This window comes from Zalophus californianus, chromosome 3 (assembly GCF_009762305.2).
Source record: "Zalophus californianus isolate mZalCal1 chromosome 3, mZalCal1.pri.v2, whole genome shotgun sequence".
In the NCBI taxonomy this organism is placed as follows: Eukaryota; Metazoa; Chordata; class Mammalia; order Carnivora; family Otariidae; genus Zalophus; species Zalophus californianus.
This window is the reverse complement of record NC_045597.1, coordinates 151,910,152-151,931,090: the sequence shown is the minus strand read 5'-3', so window position 1 is coordinate 151,931,090 and position 20,939 is coordinate 151,910,152. Positions and strand designations below refer to the sequence as shown.

Genomic DNA, 20,939 nt, shown 5'->3' with positions numbered 1-20,939 from the left:
GCATGTTGGTTGTCACAGTGACTGGGCAGGTAGGGTAGCAGGGGAGATGCTAGTGGGTTGGGATCAGGGATGCTAAAATTGCTTGCCACATACAATATACCATTCTATAATACAAAGAATTGTCCTGACCAGAATGCCACTTGCACCCTTATTCTGAGAAACATATTTTCTTCCAATAGGAATTGTGGAAAACTGGGCTGAGCTTATTGAAACAGAGGATCCTACAAGGTAGGGAAGAAACCACCTGCCCCTCATGGGTTTTGGTAAGCATGTAATTAGGAACTCTTCCAAGCAATGCAAAGACTTAGCCCATTTTTGGGGTGCCTGGGTGGCTCAGTTGGTTAAGCAGCTGCCTTCAGCTCAGGTCATGATCTCAGGGTCCTGGGATGGAGCCCCATGTCAGGCTCCCTGCTCAGCAGGAAGTTTGCTTCTCCCTCTCCCTCTGCCCCTCCCCCCCACACTCATGCTCTCTTTCTGTTTCTCTTTTTCTCTCTCGCTCAAATAAATAAAATCTTTAAAAAAAAAAAAGATTTAGCCCATTTTTTTAATCCTCCACCCTCAGGACAGGAAAACAATGTTGGCAGCTCCTTAAATGATTTATTTGAGGGACACCAAATGATGCATCATGCATATAGAAATCCCCACCATAGAGTCACTTTTATGCATTAAGGTATTATCTCTAAAAAGAGAGTAAAACCTAAGTATGTTACTCAAAGGGATAAAACTAGAACATACCTTAGCGTGGATTAGTTTTTCAGATTAGCTAGCCGTCACTGTGGGAACTAATCCCTAAGAAAATAGATCACAAGCAAGTAATGTTGATATGGACATAATAAAAGAAGAGATTGGAAAGGGAAGAATTTCCAGAGGTGAGGCACAAGGAACTCTGAGAGACCAGGAGAGCAACTGGGTGCCTCAAAGAGATCAAAACAGGAGATAGCACCTACACATTTTTGCCCATATTCAACCCATATTGCTGCTGCTATCAGTGCTCTGAAAAGAAATATTTCAATACTAAAATAACCTTATACCTTTGAAGGCAGAAACAGTATCTTTTCTGTTATCTGTTTAATTCCACAAGGCTTTGCACAGTGAAGTCTTAATAATTTTTGACATGTAAGGAATCAAAAATACTACGTCTTAGACTGGATTGCCAAAAAGCTATTAGATTCTAGGTTCAATAAAATACACAGCCACACAACGTTTTGTTTTGTGTTTTAGGCTCATGGTACAATTTTTAAGAGCATGAGTGCATAAGCTATTTTTTTAAGCATGAGGAATGCTTCCAGGTGTTTCAGAGGAAATCGAAATTGGATAAAAATGGACTTTAAACTCCACGTCAACATTCTATATTTAAAAAGATTAGGCCACTTCCTCTTGTTTTATATAGAACCACAAATTTTAAGATTTGAAGCAATGTAAATGAAAACAATCTTGTTCAAATAATACATGGCCATGGTTTACACTGAAACTTGGTATTTTTCTCAAGTCATATAACAATAGTAATAACAACAAGATGATTCTTAAAATGTTATAATACAAAGGTAAACAAGACATGAGTATTTTGTTTTAACATATTACATCTCAAATATTCTTAAAATATACTCTTAAATTAGATGAAGAACTTAAGCTTCATGTTAAGAAATCTGTCGCCACAGCTTATTATAAGCCCAAGAGGTACACCTAGAAGTCTTGAAAATATACTCTTGAATCCTGTACATGTGAGAAAATTACTAAGAAGACCCTTGATTGAGTACAGACTATCAACACCACCAACTGTCACTCTTTTTAATATTTTTAGTTTTAAAGGCACAACTTTGGATCTAAAGACATAGATAGCCTATGTAGTATCTTTTTATGAATTGGAAAAAGTTGCCTGTTTTTAGGGGCAGATCAAGCCCTCCCCCCACCTCTCTGAGCATGAGGTTTGGCAAGTCAACCTGCGTTTGGATTTCAGTTCGCCTGACTTCTCCATCAAGTGTCTGCATAATGCTCAGACTAAAGAGCTGTCTGTGGCAAGCCCTACTTACATCTCATAGTTCAAGTCTTCTCACCTCTGAGATCCATCTTCATTTTCTGTTAATCCTCATATTTGCCTTGACTCTTTGTTGACACTTTAGTATTCTTTTTCTGTCCCCCTTTTATCCTTTTCTACACTTACCTCCACCTGCTTCCTTAGAGAGATACTTCCTTAGAGCCGGAGGAGACTGAGGACAGTCGATGGCAGGAACTCTGGTGTTCACCCAGGGATTCCCAGTCTCTGGCATGTAGCTGGTATGGAGAGGAACTCTGCTAATGTCTGATGAATAAACGAATGAATACGTTTTAGAACTAAATATTATCTCACTAGTTAAGCAATTCAAGTTCACTTAATTTGTAGTGGCAAATCAATATTAAAACCCTGAACATAAGTAATTTCTCTGCTATTCTTGTAGATTACATGTAGAGAATTCAAATTCCAGATTGACTCTTCCTGACTCCTCTTCCAGAAAACCTCCTCCATCAAAGTAGTTCTAATACTAACCTGTGTAAAAATTAACTAGTTAATCAAACTTGCTGGCAGAAAAATTCCATTTACTATAGTTAAACTTAAGAAATTATGTTGGGAGCAATTGAACTGTATCATGGCAATAATGCATTAGTGCCTCACAGAATTAGTGTCAGTAATGAAATGTTGACTCTGAATTTTCCTCTCCAATTCTCTGGGTCCATTTGAAAATGTTATACACATTTAAAATTAGCTTTCTTGCAATTTCAAAATGTTTCTCATATCTCAAACACATATCATCAATTTATTTCCTTTTTGTTTTAATGTTAATAGCAAAATAGCTTAAAATGTCTGTGGATTAGATGGTCCAATGATAATAACAGAATAATACAGGGACACTTTTACACTTGCACTGAAAGAGGAAAAATGAATATTTCAGAATTTCTTTTTTTCTGATAGTGGTAAATTCCAGTATTCAGAGCTTTTGAGCTCCACACACTTTCTGTGTTTGGAGACTATACTAATGGTGTTGATTCAAAAGTATATCAAGACCACTAAAATATTTTTCTGACTCTACTTCGCTGTTAATACAAATCTCCCTTCATATGATCCAGTGTCAAGAAGTTGTTGATTGCAACTAGTGCTAGATAATAAATATGGAAGGAATGATAGAAAAAGAAAATTACCATTTTATAGTTTTTGCTGTAATAAGTTATTTAGAGGCGTGTGTGTATGTGTGTGTGTGTGTGTGTGTGTGTGTGTGTGTGTAGAGAAAGGGAGAGATTGCAAATGTGGCAAGATGTTAAAAAGTATTGAGTCTAGATGAAGAGTATATGGATGCTTTTTGTATTTTTCTTTCAAGTATTTTATAGGTTCATAAATAATAAATTGGAAGAGGAGGTAGTTGATTAGAAATGTTATATGGAGGCTGGGAGTATAAACGAGAGATTTGGATATAAAAATATATGGGATTTGATAAAATATATGCTTTGATATAAAACACTTTTTTTTTTTTACCCCTTAACCCAAGAATAGCAGAACAAGCTAACAAATCAGTCGTTGGGTATTTAAGTTTTGGATGAAACTGAGAGATAGTACATTTTGAAAACAAAATCAAATTTTGTTTTCATGGGGCTCCTGGATGGCTCCGTCAGTTGGGCATCTGATTCTTGGTTTCAGCTCAGGTCATGATCTCAGGGTCCTGAGATGGAGCCTTGTCGGGCTCTGCGCTCAGCATGGAGTCTGCTTGAGATTCCCTCTCTCCATCTCCCTTTGCCCCTCCCCTGCTTGCTTGCACATGCTCTCTCTCTCTCTCTCTCTCTCAAATTAAAACAAAAATTGTTTTCATTTATTCATTCAGCAAATAATTTTCTTGATCCCTATCATATGCCATTGTGTTCATTGTGGTACAGAAAAAGCTGTCAGGAAAACAGAAATATCCCACTCTTATAGAGCTTACAGTGTATGGAGTTGGTAACATCAATAAACGCATAAAGAAATGAACAAAGTAATCATACAATGTCTGTCCTTTTATGACCGGCTTATTTCACTTAGTATAATGTCCCCAAGTTTCATCCGTGTTGTAGCATGTGTCAGAGTTTTTCTTAAGGCTGGTTGATAAGGGACTTACTTGTGTTATTTTGCTACTTGCTTTCTATATGCTTTATAGCTTTCTTTGTGCCTCGTTTCCTGCATTACTATCTTCTTTTGTGTTTGGTTGATATTTTGTAATGAAATGTTTCAATTCCTTCCTCACTTCTGCATCATTTTTTTGTAGTTACCATAGGGATTACATTTAATATTCTAAAGTTATAACACTCTAACTTGGATTTATGCAAGCTTAACTTCAATAACATACAATACTCTTCTCCTTTACATCTCCATCCCTACTCCTTTCAGTTGTTGATGTCACAGCATTATATCTTTATACACTGTGTTTTTAAAACATAAGTTAATAATTTTTAAAAGTATAGTTCTAGAAGGCAATGGGGTAGGGGGATGGGTTAGCCTGGTGATGGGTATTAAGAAGGGCACGTACTGCATGGAGCACTGGGTGTTATACGCAAACAATGAATCATGGAATACTACATCAAAAACTAATGATGTAATGTATGGTGATTAACAACATAATAAAAAACAAAACAAAACAAAAAAAAGTATATTCATCTCTTAAATAACGTAGAAAAAAGTGGAGTTACAAATCATTGCAACAATAGCAATAGGTTTTATAATTGCCCATGTATTTACCTCTGTTGAGACCTTTATTTCCCCATATGGCTTCAAGTTGCCATCTAGTGTTCATTCATTTCAATATGCAGGATTCCATACAGCATTTCTTGCAAGATAAGTCTAGTGGTCATGAACTCCTTCAGCTTTTTTTTATCTAGGAATGTCCTAATTTCTCCCTCACTTTTGAAGGAATTTTGCCAAATATATTCTTGGTTGACAGGTTTTTTTTTTTCTTTTAGCACTTTGAATACATCAGCCCACTGTCTTCTGGTCTCCAAATTTTCTGATGAGTGCTTCTTTCTTGCTGAATCTCTGATTATAATGTGTCTCAGTGTGCATCTCTTTGAAGTCACCCTACTTGGGTCTTGGAGCTTCTTGGATGTTTATGTTCATGTCTTTCATCAAATTTGGGGAGTTCGGGGGCATTATTTCTTCAAGTATTCTTTCTGCCCTTTTGTCTCTCTCTACTTCTGGGACTCCCACTATCTATATGTTGGTCTGCCTGATGGTAAATCACAGGTCCTTTATACTCTGTTCACTTTTCTTCAATTTTTTTTCTTTATGCACCTCAGGCTCAGTCATATCCATTGTCCTATTTTCATGTTTGCTGATTCTTCTACCTGCTCAAAAATGCCTTTGAATCCCTCTAGTGAATTTTCCATTCCAGTTACTGTAATTTTCAGCTCCAGAGTTTCTTTTTTGTTTCTTTTGTTTTCTATCTCTTTATTAATATTTCCATTTTATCATACCTCATTTTCTTAACCTTCTCTGCATCTTCCTTTAGTTCCCTGAGCATCTTTAAGACCATTGTTTCAATGTCTTTGTCTAGTAGATCCACCATCACTTTTTTTCCAAGGACAGTTTCTGTGGGTTTAATTTTTCCTTTGAATGGGCCATACTTTCCTGTTTCTTTTATACTTTGTGATTTTTTTTGTTGTTGAAAAGGGACATTTGACTAATAATTTGGTTACTCTGGGGAGTAAGATTCTCCCTCTTCCCCCCCCACCCCCCAACAAGGTTTGCTATTTTGGTTTGTTGTAGGCTGTCTCTGTGCTGGGAAATCAGTCTGAAATGTAAATTTAAGGTCCTTTCAGGTCTTTTCTGAAGTTGTGCCTTTGTCTGGGTATGTGTGGTGACTTTCTAATTTCTCCTTTATACATATGTGGTTACTTTTGAATATCCTAGTCTTTAGTGTATGGCTCCCAAAGGGGGAAAAGAGAAAAATGAAGGGGGAAAAAAAGGGATGCCAGTTCTTTAAATCCCCAGAAGTCCCTTCAACTGACGTGAGAGAGGCTTGCAAAAATGGTGGAGGTATAACAACAATGATCCCTGCCTCTTTGCCTGTGCCTCTGTGGTCAGAAATAACAATCAGCAATCAGAGAACAGATCCCACATATTTGGAGGACATGTTTTTTTCCCCCACCCTAGCTCTGGCAGACTGCATGCAAGCTATTCTAGAACATGTGTGCAGCTGCCTGCTACAGGTCTGAGGGGTGGAGGATGGTAAGCTGCTACTGTGCTAAGAGCTGAAACTGTCTGAGATTAACCACAATTTACCATCCAGTTCTTCCCCTGGAAGTTGTAAGCCTTCAATAGACTTTAGAATTTCAAAATAGTGACATCAGACATATTCTGCAAGTGCAATTGTTTTCTAGGTGGGGAGACAGATTTCTGTGCTTTATACTCTACCATCTTCCCCAATAATTCTTGCCTAAAACCCTCAGTATTATAAAAATAGACATCTTTGGTCAGTTTGCCTCCCAGGCATTTTTGAAATTGTAATACCTTGTGTTATATAGTGTTCTACACTTTGTTTTCATCACATGGATTGTTTTGGTTCTTTACAACAACATGAGGGAAGTTGTAAGGTCAAATAGTATTATCCCACTCTTATAGTCAAGAAAATTGTGCCTTGGACTACAGTAAATAGTAATGGATACTCAGTGAGTGATAGAGTAATAACTCAAATCAAGCATTTCTCACCCCAAACTGCCTCTAGAGAGCAATAATAATTTCTCTACAATACCAGAAAGTTTGACCCTGAACAATGAGAACAATCTAGGATCTGGAATGAGAAATATCATCACAGTCAAAGCCATCCTTGACTTTGGAGACCATCAGTTGCTCTCTCTGCCTATTCTGATTGTGAATGAACTCACAAAAAAATGACAAGGCATAAAAGGAAGAGGATGCTGTCTTTCTTATCCCCTCCAGTAGTTTCTTCCCCCCTGTTAGAGAGAGAGCAAGATGAGTATGAAGTTGGGAAACTCCATGTAAGCAAGTTCCTCATGGCAGTTGTACAATTCTTGTTTTTACCTGCAACTAAGAGTGAGCAGATGCCAAATTTGTTTCAAGTAACAAAATATATAGCCTCTCTAGGAAGGACCTGATTCCTTCAGGATTGGATTTAGGATGAATATTCAAATTTCTGTTTCAGCTAGAGGATAAGAACTGAGTTAGAATAAGCTAATTTAAAGTAGTTAAACATTAATTTAAAATATATCAAATTATACCTAAAATTTTGTCATTTAAAATTATGTTGACCTCTATATTGGTGCTCAGTTATTGTATTCCTTGATGGTGCAATGTCATTTTAACAAAATATGGCTGCTGGTTCTGACCATGTGGTAAGATATTTATTGCCCCCTGGTGGTAGCTTTCTCAATTCTAGCTTTAATTTTAAGGGATGAGGTGACAATGAATTTCAGCGTTTGGCTCATTTGTTTGAGGAGCATGGTCCTGCTGGGTGGGCAAATTGCCCACTTCCAATATTCATGCCAATGCTTCCTTATATTGGCACAAATGGCCAAGGTGAAAATCAGTACTGAAATGGGAGTTGGTGATAAATACTGAAAATAAGTATTCATTAACACAGATATTTGAATGATAATCAGTACAATATGGAGTTATTTTTAAAGCACATATTATCAAATATTCAGGGTGTGTGCTGGGCACAACTAAAGCAAGGAGTGCCAAAAACACTGGGTAATTGTCTTCGGCCCTCATGGTTGTAGGATTGAGCATCTGGACCATGACTCACTTGGGCAGTAAGCCAATTCCCCAACTGGTGCTAAAAATGACCTGAAAGATAGTTTTCTCATCTGTAAAATATGGGGATAATAATACTACCTGCCTTATAGGGCTATAAAAACTCAATGTTCTCAACATACTTTAGAGGGTATTTCTTAAACATGAATATAGTGTCCAACCTACTGCCATACCCTTGGTCAGCAAGGCAGGCAGGTAAGACTGGCTTATCTTCTATTTACACCTTCTCCCCAGACTGGGTGTGGCTTTTCTGGGGCTTCCTCATTCTTTCTTTTAAGGTTAGTTTCTTTTAACCTGTTCCCACATAAAAACGTTTGGATCAGAAAGTGGAAGAATGCGTTGTGATTTGGGCTGGTTTCCATTCCTACCCCAAAGTCAACCATGTATTAGACCACGTCAGTGTTGTGTCTGCTTGAAAGGAGCTTGAATACTAATTTGTGATGGAAAATTACAGGAGTCCATGAGGAAAGTATTATTATAAAGTACCACCTTTCACAGGGGAATTGAGAGTGCCTTCATATGGACTTTGCTTACTTCTTTTTTTTTTTTTTTAATTGGGAGATTGAAACAGCAGAAAAGTCCCTAAGGTTCCAAACAAATAATTTAAAACTGTGAATTACTGGGCTCAAGAGTTTTTTGGCAAACAAATATAATACAAGAAATTCCCTTAATTAAAAAAAAATCTTTTAGACATTCACTTTCATGTCTTTCATATTTAAATGTGAGAATGTATTAAAGAAAAAAGCACTACTAAAAATTAAAATCTACCCACTTATGTTATGAGAGCTATTAAAATGAATATTAAAGCGAGAAAATATGTTACTCCAAAGAGAATACACAGTATAGCATTATTAGTACCAAATACAAAGTGAAAGTATAAACAGTGTGAATGACTTTATAATATAAATAAATATTACAGCACTTATATATTCAAAGGACTCAGCAGAAAAAAGTTAGGTGCTTATTCAATGCTAAGATTTGTGGAGTTCCTCTTACTGAACTATTTTCAAATCCTGTTCACTTTGAAAATTATTCACATTGGTTTATGGTCATGCTTCATATTGAAATCATTTAGGGGATGATAGGCTTTGTATGTGATCATTACATAAAGACGATAATATTTTGAACATGACCTTTGTGGGCCAGCGAGCAGGATTAAATAGGAAGTTATACAGGGATTGAAGAAGGCCTGTTAGGGAGGTGGAGAAATCAGATGGAATCTGAGACAATCTAAAATCAATCAATCAAGACATTTAAGAAGATACCTAAGTATTTATGTAGCCATAGAGATGTCATGAAATCTTTCTTTGTGACAAAATATTTTCTCTATCCTAAGATAATACTGTAAGCAATAGAGCAGGGTAATGATTTTTCAAATAAATGTGTATTTTAATAAAACAGGAAAATGAGAAAAATACTTGATCTCATGCAAAAACTCCAAAGTCCTATTTAAGAAATATGGAGCAGAGCAAGTTAAGCTATTAGAGAGAACAGATGGAAGCTTCCCCCTGATATAATCCTGAGCAGATATAATCCTTCAGTACCTTCCTGGAGAATTTTGAATCCATCCATCTTCTCAATTATTTTTTTTTTTTTTTTGGAAGAGAGAAATATTTATGCCATGAGTTTGTGTGAAACTGGCTGCTGTTCAGCTCTTGCAGAAACAAGCTGCTTACCTAATTCCTGTCTGAAGGGCATTTATTTTTAATAGTGGAAATTGTACCAGCTACCCAATGCCTCACCTTCTCAGTGGAGGAAAAAAAAGATCTTGAGACAGTCTCCTAAAGACTTTTAATTACACCTCAAGTAATTACATATTTGTATTACCAAATGTATACACATGTACGCAGAATAGAAAATACGTGGAGAAAGATACACAAACACATCTTCATAGAGACAAAAATAATTTATTAGCACATTCATAATAAAGATCTACGTAGTTCTATGTGAAGAAGAATAAATTTAGGTTTCAAAGCCTCATATTAATTACAAATATATATGGAAATATAGACTGAAGTAAATCCCTGATATAAAATGCAGTCTGAAATTCAATTTCAAAATTCAAGCACTTGTGTTTCACTGAAAAGAAGAATGACTTTAATGAAAAAAAAAAAAAACAACTTAGTTCAAACATGCGAAAGATTCCAGTAACTTAAAAACTGTAAATACGAACCTCATTTTGTGTGTAGGCTTATACTTTTCTGAAGGCCATCCTTCCAGAGCGTCATGGCTGATACTCTGGAGATGACCTGAAAATGGTGTTTGGATTATTTGTCCTGAAAACATCTTCTGTCTTATCCTTGAACATCCATCTGCCACTTCTCTGCCCACTCGCCCAGTCTGGTACCATCTTCCTGTAGGTTATCTTGCACTTGGCATCTTACTAACTGGAAGTTACATGTCATATGCCACTTTGGAGATTTCACACATATGCTCACCTCTGAATCATTTACCAAACCATTTCATAAGAATGCCTTAGAGCCAATCCCCAGTGTTACACCAGTGTTTAAATCTCTTCATTCAGCGGGAATGGAATGTTAAGTGAAATTTCAGCTGATGTCCTAAGGTATCAAGTATCTAAGTTAATTGTAAACTTATTAATTTTAGAGTTACAATGCTTAGGGACCTTACCCACATCAGGGGCATAGGGTGGTTCTATTGAGCATTTGAAAAATTGATTTTCTTTCTTTATTTCTCCTTTCTTTCTTTCTTTCTTTCTTTCTTTCTTTCTTTCTTTCTTTCTTTCTTTCTTTCTTTCTTTCTTTCTTTCTTTCTTTCTTTCTTTCCTTCCTTCTTTCTTTCCTTCTTTCTTTCTTTCTTCCATCCTTTCTTCCTTCCTCCCTTCCTTCCTTCCCTTCTCTTTTTCTTTCTTTCTTTCTTTCTTTTTCTTTCTTTCTTTCTTTCTTTTTTCTTTCTTTCTTTGTTTCTTTGTTTCATGAATTGTGAAGTATCAACCCCACTTTCTTTAACTCAAGTCAAGAGTAAATCTTAAAGTAAAACAGCAAAGTAAACTCTTCTTATGTAAGGGTAAGAAGAAAAGCTAAGTTTCTACAGAGATGCAGGGGAAAGGCCAGACCTATTGAATAAATATAAGTGGGTAATGAAAGAGAAAAAGTTGTTTTTCTGAGGACATCCTATAAGGCAGGGCTTGTTCAATGCACTAATTATATATAATATATATATGTTATACACACATATATATATATTTATCTTTTACTTAGTGCTTTTAGAGCAGTTCTTTATCCATAAATTTTTTTCTATGATGATTTTTGTTAAGTGTTTTTAGTATAGAATCTTATCAAAGACTAATACAAACATCACATTTATTGGTGTGCTCTCATTAAGATATTTAATCTTATTCTCAAAGAAGCCTAATATGTTACTTAGATATGATTTCCCTTTAATAAAATATGTTTTCTATCAATATGTCAAGTTTGTGCAAGTTTTCAGTGATCTTACATTCCATGGTAAATTCATCTTTAAAGCTTAGATAGAGTTGAGACATGCTGCTCCCCCTGGCTTTTTTTAAACCAATAAAAGTCAGAATAATAAGCTAAGAAATAGAAGTCAGAGAGGTAGTGGTCTCAAAGAAGCCAGGGGAGGAAAAAGTTTATAGAAAGAAGATCAATAGAGTCAAATGATGCAAAGACTTCAAGAAAGATAAAAAAGAGAAATTATGGTTATCTGGGGAATCCAGAGTGACGTTTTCTTTTTCTTTCTTTTTTTTAAGATTTTCTTTATTTATTTGAGAGAGAGAAAGAGAGAACATGAGTGGGGGGGCAGAGGGAGAAGCAGACTCCCCAGTGAGCAGGGAGCCCAATGTGGGACTCGATCGCAGGACCCTGAGATCATGGACTGAGCAGAAGACAGATGCTTAACTGACTGAGCCACCCAGATACCCCCAGAGTGACCTTTTTGAATGTCTTTGGATGGAGTGGTACTTTCTTATATTTTTTATCTCTTTGTTGAAGTTCTCACTGTGTTCATCCGTTTTTCTCCTAAGTTCAGTGAACATCTTTATCACCTTTACCTGAAACTCTTTTTCAGATAAATTAGTTATCTCCATTTCATTTAGGTTTTTTTCTGAAGTTTTATCTTGTTCTTTCATTTGGAATATATTCCTCTGTTTCTTCATTTTGCCTGACTCTCTGTGTTGGTTTCTATGCATTAGATGAAACAGTTATCTCTCCCAATCTTGAAGGGTTGGCCTTGTGTGGGAAATGAGCCATATCATTCAACCCTGCCCTAGTTCTTGGTTGTCTTTTAAGCCTTGTGATTATCCAAGTAGCCTATATTATTTTTAATAGCTCCCAGTAGTTGAGGATGTGCCAAGACCCATCAGTGTCCCAAAGGAGAAGATCTTACTTACACTTACACCCATTCAGGCTGCCTGGAAACCAGACCCTCAAGCAGCAGCTTTTAAAGTATGCAAATTTATACAGTCCTGTGGAACTGCAAGTGTAAGCCCTGATGGCTACCAGAGCCAGGTGATCTGGAGGTGTCTCCTGGGCAGCAATCACAAAAATCAGGACTCCAGACAAGTGCATAAGCTCTTTTCCGGGAGCTACCACCCAGCTGTGGTCAAGGCAGAAGGAGAGCCCAAAGATGGCATCCTCAGCCTATATTCCCCAAGAACAACCCCGTAGACCCCTAGGTGTGCACCAGACCGAAAGCCTGTCCCTCAGGCCACAACTCCTGCACATGCAAATAGGCCTCTTTCACAGAAAGACAGGGCATATGCTTCAGTCTACTCTTTTTGCAGTGCCATGGGGGTGGTAGCCTGCTAAGAATTATTTTTCCCATTATAGTAATGTAGATCCAGAACACAGCCCCACCTGGCTACCGGAGCCAAGTAATCAAGGAACATTCCCTAGGAAGCAGCTGCAGAAGCTAGGACACCAGACAAAAAACAAAAAACAAAAAACAAACAAACAAAAGAAAACAGTGCACCAGATACATGTAAGAACTTCCACCTGGGAGATACTGGCATCCTGGAGCACTGCAGAGGGACAGCACCAAAAGGTCCACTGGCTGTAGCAAGGAAGAGAGAGGCATAAAGATGGCACCCAATGGAAAATTTGTTTTTTAAAGAAAGCGAGAGATGGCAGCTTTTGGTTAGAACAAGGCAGAAGGAGAGCATGAAGATGGCGCCTACCAATCTCTGCCCCCAGAGAGTATTCCTGCAGGCTTAGATGTGTGTGTTAAATTATATACCTGCACCTCAGGCCAACACTTTAATATACATAAATGAGCCTCTTTCTCTTAAAGTCTGAGCAGAATGCTGCCCCTGGGCTGGGCCCTGGGCCAGGTGAGTCCCAGCACAGGAGCCCTTTAAGAACCATTTTTCAGATGGCTACAGTCTTGTAGGTCTCATGGATATAAGCCTTGTTGGTTTTCAAAGCTAGATGTTTTGGAGGCTCATCTCTCAGATACAGGTCTTAAAAGCGGGGGTGCCTGATGTGGGGTTCAAACTCCTCACTCCTCTGGCAAAAGCTCTGGGTTTTGAGTTCCCATCCAACATGGGTCACTGTGCTGGGACTGGGATTTATGGTGAGATTATATTCCAGCCCCTCCTACCCATTTGGATATGGTTTTCTTCTCATTTGCCTGAAGTGTACTAGTTGCTCAGCCAGACTTTAGGTTTTTTTTCAGAGGAAGTTGTTCCATATGTAGCTGTAGACTTATTGTGTCTGTGGGAGGAGGTGAGTTGAGGCTCTTCCTATGCACCGTCTTAAACTGGAATCTGAATGGAGAGGTAGGATGAGATACAATAGTGAGAAGGTTGAAGAGCAAATACTAGGTGAAGAAGTGAGGATAAAGATGTTTAATGCTTTTTCAGGAAGTTTGACTTTGGAGGACAGAGTGAAGAGGAAGTTTTTGTGTTTTTTAGGTCAGGAGACTTGAGCCTACATGGAGACTGAGGAAAGCACAGGAGTAAAGATGTGAGGAGTTAAATGGGTGTAACTGGGCCTGGAAGGGAGAGGAGGAAACACCCAGGAGGATGGGGCAAGTCTGGAAAGAATGTGTCCCCTTAGACAAGGGGGAATGTGCAAACATATAGTTAAATCTGAGATGGGGAAGCTGGAAGTTGAAGGAGTTCACAGCTCTTGGTCTCAATTTTCTTTGTGATGTAGGCAATAAGTTCATCTGCTGCGTGGGTACATAAGTAGAATAGAGTTATGCCCTTCACAAGGGAAAGTGGAAGCTGAATTCCAAGAGGGACACCTTTTTCTAACTCTTATAAAGGTATCAAAAAGACTAGCTACAGCCTTTGGTCAGAGCTTTAATGAGTGGTGAAACTTAGAAAAATATGAGATTCTAAGGAGGCATCCTACAAATGGTTGGCTAATTAGTTGAAGAAGATCTGAGCATTATCACAATTTGATCTAATCACTCTAACTTGGTTGTTGAGGGAAAAACAACCCTGTTGGGGCTTAAAAATCCTCTGATGCCTTCTAAAGGAAATACTAATTAAATCTGTCCTTATTATACTTTAACTGAACTGTCATTTAGCAATTTTAAAGAGTGTCTTAGTTTTGGTCTTTGAGTCACTCAAGGCATTTGAGTGTTCTTCTTGAGTTCTTTTTTGACATGTCTAAATTTTAGTTGATATATTTAATACCCATTCTTCTGTAATATCTTCGTGAAGGCAAATTTCCCACTATGGGGGGGTGGGGGGGCTGGCCTCGTAAATTCCCAAATTAGACCAGGCTTTTCTGGTGTTGTTCTGAAATAACTGAACTCTGGAAATGCCCATTATTGAGTCTTGATTAATTTTAATGAAAGCCATTTGTGTAATCCTCTAATTATTATTGAAGGTCTACAATGCCAAAGCACTGTTTCAAACATTGATATATATATATATCAGTAATGAAATAGACTAAAAAATCCCTGCCCTTTGTAGCTTATGTCCTGTCTCCTGGATGTCTTATCCCTGGAAAAGGAATCCTGGAGTAGGAAAAGGACAAGGAGAAAGCATTTGCTTTCTCTTGGTCTTGGGCATTAGGCCCTCAGCTCTGGAAAAGAAAAACATCCTCAAGAAAAATCTCAGTGTGGGGAGTAAGCCAACCCTACAACATGTAGGCAAGCCAGGGACCAAAGTGAGAGATGTCCAGTTCACTCTTATGGACTCTGAGGATGACTACATCTGGCATACGGTTTTAAGCTGTTATGGAAGTTCTTTCTATTACTAACCAACCCATCAGGCAAGTCTTGTCACGGATTATAGCTTGGTCTTAGCACTGTGGAGATTTGAATGAAGGGCCTGGGATCTCTGTGGTGGTGAAGTGGTACAAGAGGAGGTTTCAGTGGCTGACAGTAATGAACTTTGGCTTGCAGAAGAACAGAGCAGCAGTCCAGCAATGGGCCTGGGTGGCAAGTCAGAGTGTATTTGTGAGACAAGAAAGCCCTTCCTGGGATCTTTCAGGAATACTTGGGAAGCAGAAGCTGGTAAAAATCGGACTTCCTGCTATATGTATTTTATTAATAATTGATACATACATTACCTAGTATTTCTGTTGTCTTTCTTTTGAAATTTTGTGGCAAAGGCACCTAACATTTCAGATCATCTTAAGAGTAATACGGAATGAGGGGCGCCTGGGTGGCTCAGTTGTTAAGCGTCTGCCTTCGGCTCAGGTCATGATCCCAGGATCCTGGGATCGAGCCCCGCATCGGGCTCCCTGCTCCATGGGAAGCCTGCTTCTCCCTCTCCCATTCCCCTCGCTTGTGCTCCCTCTCTTGCTGCCTCTCTCTCTCTCTCTGTGTCAAATAAATAAATAAAGTATTTTAAAAAAAAGTAATATGGAATGAAGTATATCCCCCAGAAATAGTCCATGTAACATATTTCCCTGAAGAAACACACCGACCTTAAGAGAAATTTCGTATGTAAAAAGTGAGAAATGCTAAGTTATACAGTGTCCAACCCTCATCTGTTCTTCCCTCTCAGATATTTGTGAAAATACTGACAAATCTACACATGTATTACCATAAAACAAATACTCCAAACAGTCACGTACACTTATGTGATAGGAGGAAACTCACAGAACTACCTAAGACATATTATTAATTATCTATCATTTGCTGTTCACATTATTTAAGTTTGGTGCTTCCATAATGTAGAATGTAGGAGAGACTACACTGGGGGCTATACAGAGCAATAAGCACTGCCAATCTGCTAAAGGTGATACAAACTATGGAAATATTTTGTACGAAGTTTATAATGCTATGATCTCAAATACTAGAAAGCCTAACAAGACCTCAGCTCTGTTTCTGTTGCTCTTATTAGAACTCATATAGATGGTTTTGGATGTAAGAGTCTTTCAAAAAGGTCACATACAATTCTGAAGTTGGATCAGGCCAACTAAGCAATATTATAATGGTCACAAGAATAGTGAAATTTGGTCAAAATTTGGAAAAATGTAAGAAGGGGGTGAAGAGGAGCAGTAATCTTCTTTCTCCTCCCTCCTTGTAGTTGATCACAAAAATGGCTTTAGTACTTTGCGGCTCCTACATCAAGAGATGGAGTCTGTTTCCCCATCCAGAGATCAGGTGGGCAGCTCTTATAATTTGCTTTAGACAAGAATGTGATGGAAGTGATATTTTGTGAGTTTCGAACCTGGCCTCAAGAAGCTGGGAGGCCAGCTTCTTCTTTTCTGCCCTTGAGACTCTTGTCCAGCATAGCCTGAGCATCCTGAGAGACCATGTGGAGCAGAAGGCTTTTCTATTGAATCATTTTAGACCAGCCAACCCCAGCTGACCCACCAGCCGTCCACAGACACATGAGCAAGCCCAGCTGCACTATCAGCTGAGCCTGGTCAAGGCCAGAACCACGAAGCTGAGCCCTGTCCAAATTGCCAAACTGCAATTTAAGTCACAAAGTTTTGGGGTATTTTATTAAACAGCAAAACTAACTGGTAGTTATGCATATCTCTATGAGCCACACAGTTAAAAAATGTTACAAAGTAAATACTTCCTCAAAGTAAGTTAAAGTTTTATAGAGTCCCCTAAGCCACTGCCACTAACTATGCTCATCTACAGAAAGAGAATTGCACCAGAATGTAAATCTATACACTACTTCCTTCATTAAGAAAGTCTTACTGCAAAAAGGACATCAGCTAAATTCAATAGTGTGCATAATGACATATTTGGTTTCTAGTTGCAGTCTGTGAACCAAACCTTTGGTAACAGTGAACTAAGGCTTAGTGGTCAACAAATCTTTTATGATGTAAAGGGCCAGATAATAAAAATTTTAGAGCCATAAAGTTTCTGTCAACTTTGTCATTATAGCAAGGAAGCCACCATAGATGATCTATAAGTGAATGGGCATGATTACATTCCAATAAAACTATTTGTAAGATAGGCAGCCAGCTAATTTGGTTTGTGGGCCATAGCATGCTTATCCCTGAATCTTAGGCCATTTCTGAGATTCATCCCCCCAAAGCTCATTATCATGTATGTTTTTTTTTTTTATGTCAAAAGAATGTAGGCAAAGGCAAAAGAAAATCGGAGATACCCTTCTTTAGAGAGGAAAAACAAATGCCTGAAATAGTTATTTCAGTTGTCCAACACAGAGCCACCCAAAAGGATAAAATGAAACATGGAAATATGTACATAATTATTGAAAAATATATGGGAAATGAAGTAAGCAAGTACTGCTAATCAAGGCCATTGTTAGCTAAATCCTGGGAAGAAAAATAAATATTCCAAGAAGCTTTCATTTCAAAATGTTGACATCTCGGGCGCCTGGGTGTCTCAGTCGATTAAGCATCTGCCTTCATTCAGTTCAGGTCATGATCCCAGGGTCCTAGGCTGGAGCCCCAGAGTTGGGCTTCCTGCTCAGCAGAGGAATCTGCTTCTCCTTCTCCCTCTGCCCCTGCTTGTGTGCTTTCTCTCTGACTCACTCTCTCTCTCTCAAATAAATACATACAATCTTTTTTTTAAATGTTGACATCTCAAAGATACAGAACTGTTCATCAGTAAAGAGCTGGGGCATTCTTTCCCTCATTTCCTCCCTTCTTTTCTTCCTCTCTTCCTCTTTCTTTCCTTTTTTTTTTTTTTTTTGCTCTTAACACAGAGGAAGGAATTTTTAGGCACAAATAAAAGCAACCGGTATTCTTGAAGAACAGGTTGATAAGAGCAGCTGTTAATAATTTATGGTTGCCTCATTTGATTCTCCTTCAGTGTAGTTTGGAGACAACACATTTCTGTGTCATTAAAGTATTAGACAACAGTATCTTCAGATTCACCCGAAGAATGGGCAGGGTGTGCCCCTGTGTGGGAGTGTCAGGAAGAGGCACAAAAATGAAATGTCAACCATTGCCATCCATTTCTCAAAAAGCATACTGGGCAGATTTCCAAATTCCTGTTACATTCTGTTTTTTTTTTTTTTTAAGGACAAGATGATTAGCTGCTTTGACAAATATACTCGTCCCTTATTAACAACAGCTGCTATCAATAATCACTAGCATGAAATGAAAGTCTGAAGTACTGTGTGTCCTGTTTATTTCAATGAAATATGAAATCTATTTCTTAAGGATCTTAAGATCCTTAAGGATGAGACCTTCATTCTAAGGCATAGTGTGGGCTAGCGTTTTAAATGGTTTCCTTTATTTAGTATTTAATATTTACTCTACCTTTTCATTAAACCATTAAAAATCTCTAGCAGAATGCATGTGTGGGAAGAGTAACACATTGGGAATCAAAGTCAATTGTCAGTCATTAACAATTTAGCTCAGACTGGTCACGTGGTTTTGCCAGAGAGAATGGACATGGTGCCATGGCCACCATGGAGAGTTACGGGAGAATAAACCCAGAGAATGGAATAACTGGGATGCCCTGATGGAGTGTCACAGATGGGAGAGAGGGCTGGGTAAGCACGTGAAATTAAGAGGTAATGCGGGAAATTAGAGAAAACTGGAGATAATGGCAGGGGGTAAAAAAAGGAAGGAGTCGCTGTAAAAGGGGAATGGATGTTAAATTTTGTTTACTTCCCAAATTTCCCTCAGGCTGGTCCTAGCCAAGAGAGCCAACAATCACCTCTCGTGGTACAGGGAGAAAGGGACTCTGCTTATGCCACAGGGAAGAAAGCCTTCACCTCAGGAGTTTGAACATCCTTCTTTTTTTTTTTTTTTTTTAAGATTTTATTTATTTATTTATTTGACAGAGAGAGCACAAGCAGGGGGAGCATCAGGGAGAGGGAGAGGGAGAAACTGACTACCCACTGAGCAGGGATCCCAATGCCGGGCTCCGTCCCAGAACCGTGGGATCATGACCTGAGCTGAAGGCAGACACTTAACCAACTAAGCCACCCAGGCGCCCTTTGAACATTTTTCTTTAGCACACATCTCTAGGCTTATCTTCATTTGCCTTCATAAACCTTCCCAGGAACAGTGTTGTACCCCTTTCTGCTTTATTCTTGACCACAGATTGAGAATTTCCAGGATCTTCCAAGCATCACTTTATAATTGGAGTGTCACAAATGGCACTGATATATATAATCCAAAACTGTGGTTCATTCACTGTCCTCTGATATTTACATTTTCCTGCCCATGTATGTTCTTACTGCTTTCCCTTTTTTCTTCCTTTCCTTTCATTTTCTTCCTTTCCTTTCCTTTTCCTTTCTTCCTTTATACCTCCTGATTTCTCCTCTTCCCCATCAATGTTAATTAACCCTTCAGGTGGGGTGTTGTCAGAGCCGAAAGCTCATGGCAATAACTTTTCACTTTTCTCTTCACTGTTGTAGTCAATGCTTCCCTTTAGTCATTTGTAGCAAAATTCACTCCTTCAGAGGAAAAAGATGAGGAACATAAAAAATTTAAAGTTGAGAGGTACTACTTCAGATATAAAAATACTAGCCTTAGTTACCAAACATTCCATTTTCATTCTTAAAGGTGTCATATGAGTATAAGAACTTTTAACAGAAATATGGAATCCCAGTGATTAATTCATTGATTTATTTACTCACTAAATATTTGTTGAGCAACTTCTATGGGAAATACTCTTTCAAGTGCTGGTAATACAAAGATAAGGCATGATCTTTGCCCTGGTGGAGGTTATCATTTAGTAGGGGATCCAGATGTGTAAACCTAAAATTGTAATATAGAATGATAAGTGCATAATGGCAGTATGTGTAAACTACTGTTTTGTTAAGCGGAGGTAGTCAAGGACTCTTCTAGGTTGGGGCAGAAAGGGCTCCCTTGGGGAAGAGATTTTGAGCAGAGTGATGAGAAATAATGGAATTCACAACCAAGAGGGAGGCATGAGCACTGACTCTAGTAAAGTTTGCCTTGAGCATGGAGTTCATGTAAAGGTTTAGTAGGAGATTTTAGCCCCAGTGGTAGCAGAGCTAAAAATGGAAATATGAGAGATGTTGAGGAACTGAAATGACAGAGCTCAATAATGTGGAAGAAGACGACAAAGATGATTCCCAGGTCTCTTCGTATGGAAAGAGGATTAGATATTTAGTCCCACTTTTGACTAACTGTAAGAATCTTGTTCACAGTATTTCCAAATGATGGCTCACTTGCCTCTGTTGGGACCCTTCCAGGCATGGAAGCTGTCTGACTCACAGGCAGCAGCCTGCTTCAATCTGGACAGCTTGGATTTTAGAGAGAGCTTTACATTGACCTGGTATCTGTCTGCCCTTAAATTCCATCCATTGCTCTTAATTCTGCAAAGACTAGGGCTGTTTTCTTTGTTCTAGGTCTGGGCCTCTAGATTCTTAGAACAGCTATTTTATCTCTCCATAGTCTTCTCCATTCTTCTTCCTTCAAAACATTCCTAAGGCTCCAGGAAAATCCTGACAAAATCTCTATCGGTCATAATGCTGACATTCCAAAGAGGCAGCTTTTCACATTTTTCCAGAGATTGGATGTGGTGCCACAAGTGTTTAGTGCCATGACCTTAAAATATGAAACTCTCTGACTGAGAGGTCATTTGAAGTGGTCTGAATAGTCATTTGAAGTAACAGTCTTGTTTTATTACTGCAGAAGAAAAGAAGATATGGCTTTACTGTTGGAATGGCAATCATCAAAAAACAAGTGATAACAAATGCTGGCATGGATGTGGAAAAAAGAGAACCCTTGTGCACTTTTGTTGGGATTGTAAACTGGTATAGCCAGTATAGAAAACAGTATGGAAGTGCCTCAAAAATAAAAATAGAACTGCTAAATGATCC

General features: G+C 38.2%; 1 long non-coding RNA gene across 2 annotated transcripts in view; it reads left to right on the top strand.

Annotated features, from left to right (window-relative positions):
• Positions 1-20,939, top strand: part of LOC113919581 — a 202,221-nt gene that overhangs the window by 18,614 nt on the left and 162,668 nt on the right. The window contains exon 3 of one of the 2 annotated variants that reach the window (XR_003519053.1): positions 180-228. This is a non-coding gene — a long non-coding RNA (uncharacterized LOC113919581). Of the gene's footprint in view, positions 1-179; positions 351-20,939 lie in introns of those variants that run through there. The other variant, XR_003519052.1, reaches the window with a different exon arrangement.